The sequence below is a fragment of the Octodon degus genome, unplaced genomic scaffold, assembly GCF_000260255.1.
Source record: "Octodon degus isolate 3935 unplaced genomic scaffold, OctDeg1.0 scaffold00090, whole genome shotgun sequence".
Lineage (NCBI taxonomy): Eukaryota > Metazoa > Chordata > Mammalia > Rodentia > Octodontidae > Octodon > Octodon degus.
Window position 1 is genome coordinate 4,363,781 of NW_004524666.1, and position 7,037 is coordinate 4,370,817.

The 7,037-nt window shown below is 36.2% G+C and overlaps 1 pseudogene; it reads left to right on the top strand.

Moving 5' to 3' along the window:
• Window positions 1-960: 960 nt before the first annotated feature.
• Window positions 961-1,696, top strand: LOC111818392 (annotated as a pseudogene).
• The last annotated feature ends 5,341 nt before the right edge of the window (window positions 1,697-7,037 follow it).

Consider the following 7,037-nt stretch of genomic DNA (forward strand, 5'->3'; position numbering starts at 1 on the left):
AGTGCTCCATGAACAAAATCAAAATACACATTCTTCTCAACTGCACATGGCATGCTTTCTAAAATAGATCATATACTAGCTCACAGAACATGCTTAAGTAATCAAATTGAAAATATTCCATTCATATTATCTGACCACAGTGCAGTGAAATTAGAAGTTACTTGCAAAAGAATGCTCTCAAAAAGTCCATAAGCACATGGAAATTTAATAAATCCCCCCTAAACAACCAATGAGTCACAGATAGAATTAAAGAAGAAATTAAAAAGTATCTACAACTAAATGGGAATACAGATGCAACATACCAGAAGTTATGGGACACAATGACAGCAACCCTAAGAAGGAAATTTATAGCACTGAATTCTCACTTTGGGAAAACAGAACAGCCACAAATAAACAACAAATTGCACCACAAGCTTTACAAAAATAACAAGACAAGCCCAAAGCCCAAACAAAGCAGTAAATTATAAAGATCAGAGGAGAAATTAATGCAATTGATAATAAGAAAACTATACAAAGAATAAACGAATTGAATAGTTCTTTGAAAGAATAAATAAAACTGATAAACCCCTACTCAATCTTATTTAAAAAGGAATGAAAAGACTCAAATTTATGCCCAGAAGAATGAAAAGGGTGAGAGCAGTACAGATCCTGTGGAAATTCAGAAGATCAACACCTACTTCGAAAATATTTACAATCATATGATAAAAAACAAAAGAAAAGGACAGATTCCTAGATACATATGAATTACTAAAGCTGAATCAAGAATATATAAAAATTCTGAATAACTCAATGTCAGTTAATGAGATTAAAAATGTAATTAAACACTTAGCAAAAAAGATAAGCCCAGGCCCTGAAGGATTCAGGCTTGAATTCTAGACGAAATTTACAGACAATTTGATGCCAATACTCTTTAAATTTGTTGCTGAGGAGATGGCTGGGGATGTTGGCTGTGCCAGAGAGATGGATGAGATTCCAGTTGAGTTTATCAGGAGAACCATCTTTAAAATCCCCTTGGCTGAAATGATGACAATCTTAAAAACCTGGGGGGTTTTGTCCGAAAACCAGTTGCAGACCCTAAACTTCAAGCAGATAAAAGAATTTTTGGCTCAGGACTTGCTTCTGTTGTGTGAGAACTTGCAAGTATCAATGATGTGGTCCTTTTAAACATCATTTATACTCAAGCTCTTCAGCACCAGAAAATGTGGTATGTTTTGCATATGAGTAAAGTAACAGTTGAAGATGATGACATTTTTGATATGGAAGAATTCAAAAGCTCATTTAAGAAAATTCTTCACTGAGCCTTAAAAAACATCCTTGAAAATCACAGCTCTACAGCACCTCTTCAGGAAAGAACCCTTGGACTAGATATAAACATGGTTTCAGGATCATTCATGAAAACACCATAGAAAACAAAAGGGTTCAAAGAATAACTGAAGAAATCTTTGGATTCTGCCCCCAGCTTCAACTTGAGTTTGTACAGTACAAGCTTGAAACGAAGTTCAAAAGTGACTTATGTGGGGGCATCTCGGCTGAGAGGGATGAGCCCCTGCAGTGCCTGATAAAGTTCTCTAGCCTGCGTCTTTTGGAAGCACGGAAATCCTTAGCTCCAGCTGGTATTGCAGATGCTCCACTCTCTCCGTTGCTCACTTGCATACCCAACAAAGCAATGAGTTATTTTAAAGTTAGAGATAAATAAGATGTGTGTGGTTTTATAAGCTCCTTGATTGTATGGTGCATATGTTCCAGTTAATGGCTAGCTGGACAGTGTCTGTCTATAAAGTTGCTTTTTAGAAACTGGTCCTTGGTATTAAATTCAGAAATGTCCATATAATTACTGGGACTGTTTCCACCCTCCTGTTCCCCACCTCTACCCTTTGCTAATAAGTAGAGCAGTCATGGGCATTTGAGGTGCAACAAGATATGTATATGGCTCTGGGTTGCTCTGAAGTCACACATATAGCACAGTGGCCAAGCCTGTGGGTGTCATATCTGGTGGTCTTTGGCCCACTCCTGCATCTCTGAGATCCTGGGAGGCCTGGTTCCATTTGATAGTTTCAGAGGATTTTCTGTTAAGCCTTGGATCACAGAAAGAATCACTGAGAATTGGCACCAACTCAGCACTTCCACGTAGTGGTCCATTCAGAGGGTAGGGTTGCATCTGCTGAGTTGTTATTGCACAAGGTCATAGATTCAATGATTCACTTACATAAAACAGTTGTTTCACTGTATGTACAATACTTTTCATAGTCTGTTTTTCATAGTCTAATTTATCACACATGACATTCAAATTGACATACTAATTTATGAATAATAAAGATGCAGTTTTGAAAATTGGTCAAAAAAATACTCTTTAAATTCATTAGTGAATTTGAAAGTGAAAACCTGGGCATGGTGATGCATACCTCTAACCCCAGCACTTGGGAGGCTGAGGCAAGAGGATCCTTGCAGGTTTGAGTGGTCTCTTGCCTGGGCTACAAAGTAAGCTCAAGGTTAGCCTGAAATGCATAGTAAGACTCTGTCTCAAAAAGCTAAAATAAAATAAAACAAAAGAAAAATAGTCAAAGGGAAGCAACCTCCCAAACTCATTCCTGGAGGCAAGTATTACTCTGATATCAAAACCAGAGAAAGATCCAACCAAAAAAGAGAACTACAGGGCAATCTCTTCAGTGAACATAAATGCAAAAGTCCTCAATGAGCTAGCAGCAGAAAGAATACAGCAAATCATCAAGAAGATTATATATCATGACCAAATAGGATCCATCCCAGGAATGAAAGGATGGTTCAATATAGGCAAATCAATAAATGGTAATAGACTACATCAACAGAATCAAAGACAAAGATCACATTATGATTTCAATAGATGCACAAAAAGCTTTTGACAAATTCCAACACTCATTCATGATAAAAACCCTACAGAAAATCAAAATAAATGTTTTTTACCTCAATACGATAAAGCTACTTATACTAAGCCAACAGCTAACATCATATTAAATGAACAAAAACTAAAGGCTTTTATTTTAAAATCAGGAACAAGATAAGGTTGTCCACTATCATGACTCTCATTCAATATTCTGGAAACAATAGACAGAGCAATTAGACAAGAAGGAGAAATAAAAAGAATAAGGATAGGAAAGGAAGAAGTTAAGTTATCATTATTTGCAGATAACGATACTCTACATAGAAGTCTCCCCAAAATTTACCAAAGACTTGTAGATTTAATAACCAAGTAGCAGTGTTGGCTACAAAGTCAACACTCAAAAATCAATGATATTCCCATACACAAATAATAAACTTACTGAAAGAAAAAATTAGAGAAACTATACTCTTCACAGTAGCATCCATAAAAATGAAATACTTAGTAATTAATTTATTACTAAATAATTAATTTATTAGTAATTAATTAGTAATTAATTTATTACTAAATAATTAAAGGAAGTAAAACATATATACACTGAGAATTATAGTACTCTAAAAAAGGAGATTGAAGAAGATATAAGAAACTGGAAAGATATCCCTTAATCATGGATAGGAAGAACTAACATTGTGAAAATGGCCATATACCCCAAATTGTTATATAAATTTAATTCAATTCTGGTCAAAATGCCATTATCATACCTCACAGATTTAGAGAAAACATTCCTAAAATTCATTTGGTACCAGAAGAGAACTAGAATAGCAAAAGCGATTCTGAGCAACCCAGGTAAGGTAGGAGGTATCACAATATCTGACTTGAAATTAGACTACAAAGTTACTGTGATAAACTCTGCATGATCCTGGCAAAAGAACAGACCTGAGGTTCAGTGAAACAGATTAAAGGATGCAGAGACAAGTACAAACACACTCTGCCACCTTATCTTTGACAAAGGGGCCAAACATGTTCACTGGAAGAAAGGTAGCTTCTTTAACAAATGGCGCTGGAAAATTTTCTGTCTGCATGCTGAAGACTAAAACTAGGTCCATGTATATCACCATGCACTAAACTAAAGTAAAAATGGATAAAAACATCTAAATATTAAAACAGAAAAGCTAAACCTACTGGAAGAGAAAGTTGGTAGAAATTTTGACCACATAGGTAGGCAAAGAGTTCATGCACAAAACCCAAATATCATGGGAAATACTTCAAATAATCAGCAACTTGGATCTCATCTAATTAGAATGCTGTTGCACACTGAAGTAAACCACCAACAGAGTAAAAAGACTACCCGCAGAGTGGGAAAAAATTTTATCCAATTGTCCCTCAGACAAAGGACTTATATCTAGAACATACGAAGTATTAGAAAAAAGCCAGGTCCCCCAAATTTAAAGACACAATGCAAAAATGGGCATCAGAGGTGAATATGCACTTTTCAGATGAAGAAATACAAATGGCCAATAAAACATGTCCCACATCATTGGTCGTTTAAAAGATTCAAATTAAAGCAACACTGAGGTTATCATCAAGAAATCAAACAACAACAAATGCTAGAGGAGCTGAGGGGGAAAAGGCACTCTTCTCCACTATTGGCATCTGTTCTACAACCACTGTGGAAATCACTGCAGAGATTTCTCAAAAAAACTAGAATTAGGGGTCCCACTTGACCCAGCTATTCCCCTTCTGGTCGTTTTTCCAGAAGAATTGAAAACATTATATTGCAGCAATATATGTGACTCATGTTTATAGCAGCACAATTCGTCATAGCTAAATCTTGGAAACAACCCACATGCCCATCAACTGAGGAACAGATAAAAAATGTAATCTTTTAATAAAGTGGAGTACTACTCAGCTACCAAAAAGGATTAATTCAAGGCTTTTTTATGTAAATGGATGCAACAAGAGACCATACTGATAAGTTAAATATATCAGACTCACACATATAAACATCATATCGTCTCCCTAGATTAGGAAGCTGAAAGAATAAGACCCAAAATGTACAATAGATATTGTGAAATGGGTAGAAACAGCTCAAAATGAAAGAGAAAGTGAGATGGGAGAAAGGAACAAAGAAGGAAGGGAAAAGGAAAAAATATAATTAATAGATAGTTCAGGTAGTTATACTACTATCTTCTATTAATTGAAATGTTTGTGCTTATGTTCTTTTACCAATTTTTTATGTCTAAATGCTGTGATCTACACACCTATTCTGAAGAGAATAACATACAATGGTATTAAATATTGTTACTGTCCTACTATATTGTTTTGAAATTTTATATCATTCCTTTTATCTCTTTAAAAAAGAGAAGCAACGTTATCTCCATTTCAGCTTGGCAGTTTCTCACTAAATGTCTTTATACCACATGATCCAGCAATTTCGCTCTTTGGTATTTATTTAAAGAGGTTGGAAACTTCTGCCTACCTAAAAACCTGTGCACAGGTTTTTAATGCAGTTCTGCTTATAACTGCCAATGCTCGGAAGTAGCTCAGATGTCCTTCAGAAAGTTAAGAGGCTGTGATTCAGCATTAAAAAGAGATGAACCACCAAGCCATGAAGAGCCATGAGGGAGGTGAGCATGTCTGTCACTAAGTGAAAGAAGCCAATCTGAGAAGGTGACATTCTGCGTTTTGGAAAAAGAAAAACTGTGGAGACCACAGGAGCACTATTTTTTTTTGCCAGGAGTGGGGTGGAGGGGTGAGAGATGAATGGATGAAACACAGAGGATTTCTAAGGCGGCAAAAATGGTCCATGTGCTATGACTGTCCTGCCTCAGCCTGCCAGAGAGTTAGGATCGTAAGCCTGCACCACCACTTAGCTGTGCCTTCTTATTTTTGCTGTGAACCTGAAACTTCTGTTTAAAATATTGTTAAAATGTATACACACATGTACAAACATATACATATACATGTATGTTTACTCATAAGGGAAAAAAACCCAAAGGAAGAAATACGAGAGTAGTTAATCTCTAGGCGTCAGGAAGGTTAACATTCAGCAGTGGTTCCAGCTCTGCAGAGATGTTTAGAAAATTGGGCAGATCCAATCTATGACAGGCTGGGGCACAGGGACACCTCTCTGTTCCCATCTTCTTTATTCATGCCAGCATTTTTATAGGACGTTCAGCTACAAAACCTATAAGCTCAGGAGATGTGAAAGGAGGTGCCTGTTGCCCAGGAAAAGGTCTGATTAAATGCCAATCCTCTACTTTTCTGGAAATAAAATATTTGTTAACATTTTATAATTTGAATGTACTCTTTTATTTTCTTTTGTTCTTGTAGTGGTGAGGATCCCACATGCTGGGCAAGTGCTCTACCACTGAGCCTTAAACCTTCAACCTTGAACGCTAAGTGTCAGTGGTGCACAATGTATTTTGCCATCTTAGAAATGAGGTTAAGGGCTCTGGGGGGGAATTATGCTGAAGCTTTCAAAGGTCTGATATCAGGAATTTGGTACTGTCCTGACTTCTATAAAAGGAACTTAGTGGGAAAAAGTGTTTGCTTATGTTTTGGAAATTGTTTTATGTTTATTTAAAATTGAAATATTATCGAAGGCTAAGAATACATATTTAACCTTAAGGGAACTGGCTGTATTTGTCCTTCCAACCCGGGGAATCGATGTGACGTGCATTGTTTACACCATATCCACGTACTTTGCCCAGCTCTGTAAATGCTGGACTCTGGTAACAACTGGGAGCTTTATTTTCTTAACTTTCTAAGATTTTGGTGCTGAGGACCAAACTCAGCACCTTGCGCTTGCCTGGTAGGTGCTTACGCCACTGAGTATATCCCCAGCCCCTGGCATCTTTAAAGTAGGACAGTAGAACTTCATTTAATGATACCGGAAAGGCTTGCCTGCACATCAGAAGGGAATTAAATTGAATGTGCCATAGAAAATGAGGATTTTAATATGTATCTATATATCTATATATTCATTATATATTCTTTTATTCTCGGGGCTTTGTGTGTACCAGGGAGCTATAACCAAAGCTTAATTTCTTTCTTGATGTAAGAAAATAGTAACATCCTGTGGTACGTGCAAAGTCAGTACAAGTTAGAATATATGAAGATGGTGTTTAGATGATTTTTAATAAAATCTTTAGTATTATACAATTTTAAATAAACTTATAGA